We start from the raw sequence: 1546 nt of genomic DNA on the forward strand, positions 1-1546 counted from the left end.
TGAAGTTAAGGTTGGTAGATCACATAACTAATGAGGAGGTATTGAATAGGATTGGGGAGAAGAGAAGTTTGTGGCACAACTTGACTAGAAGAAGGGATCGGTTGGTAGGACATGTTCTGAGGCATCAAGGGATCAAAAATTTAGCATTGGAGGGCAGCGTGGAGGGTAAAAATCGTAGAGGGAGATCAAGAGATGAATACACTAAGCACATTCAGAAGGATGTAGGTTGCAGTAGGTACTGGGAGATGAAGGAGCTTGTACAGGATAGAGTAGCATGGAGAGCTGCATCAAACCAGTCTCAGAACTAAAGACCACAACAACAACAACAACATGGCATCTACAGAGTAAAATTGCACACATACTATTAATTAATGTTATAAACGAATTAGAAATATCTTATTAAAGGATTGATTGCAAACAACAATAATCGAAAGATTAGGGAGACAGCCACTGCAGCTATTACAAGTCCACATCTAAGCAGGTCACCCACTGAACAGCACGTGAGGTAGCATTCATGATATCCCTCCATTCCCCTTCAAACCTCCTCGTAGGGCATTCGAAGATCAGGTGAGGGATTGTTTGTTCTTCTGCGCCACAGTCGCATCGTGGTTCATCAATGAGTTTCCTTTGAGGAGAGTGGCCTTACATCTGCCGTGGTTAGTCCTCACACGATTAAGTCTGCACCAAGTTCTTCTGGACATTTGCATTCCTTCCACCAATAACGAAGGATCAAAATCAGTGATGAGAGGATGGTGATTATTCAGCGACCAGTATTGCCTCCATTCCCTTGCTATGCCGTAACTTTCTGGGAATTTGAGAACTTCGTCTTCCCATATAGGTTTCCTGGATTTTAGGCGGGTAATTGGTAGATGGTCCAATATTTTTCGGATAGGTATATCTTCAGAGACAGAGGGGCCATTAATTTTCTTCCATTCTCGGATAGCTGCTTGTTGCCTTCTGAGGGATGGAGGAGCTTTATTGCAAAGGGCATGAAGCCAGGGAAGTGGAGTTGTTTGCAGAGTTCCTGAGACAATCCTCATGGTGGTATTAAGCTGGACATCTATTTTCTTTGTGTGTATGCTCTTGTACCAGACTGGGGCGCAGTATTCTGCCACCGAGTAAACAAGAGATTGTGCTGCGGTGCGTAGGGTGTTAGCTTGAGCTCCCCAGGAGGTTCCAGTCAGCTTTCTTAATATGTTATTTCGTTTTTTATCTTTTGACTGGTTATTTCTAGGTGTTTTTTTTATTGGTTAGTGACCGGTCAAGAGTGATTCCTAGATATTTCGGATGGCTGTTGTGCGTGAACGCTCGTTGCAGAATGTTACTTGTAACTCTCGTCTTACCTCATGATTGTTCAGGTGGAATACGCTTACCTCAGTTTTATCTGGATTTGGGCAGAGCCTCCATTTCGTATAATACTGGTTAAGAAGTTGAAGATCCGTTGACAGAGTAGCTTCCCTCTCTTCGAATGTCTTGCTCTGAGTGGCTATTGCCATGTCATCTGCAAAGCAGAATTTTTGCGATTTAGTTGCTGGCATGTCGAAGT

The sequence above is a fragment of the Schistocerca nitens genome, chromosome 8 (genome assembly GCF_023898315.1).
Source record: "Schistocerca nitens isolate TAMUIC-IGC-003100 chromosome 8, iqSchNite1.1, whole genome shotgun sequence".
In the NCBI taxonomy this organism is placed as follows: Eukaryota; Metazoa; Arthropoda; class Insecta; order Orthoptera; family Acrididae; genus Schistocerca; species Schistocerca nitens.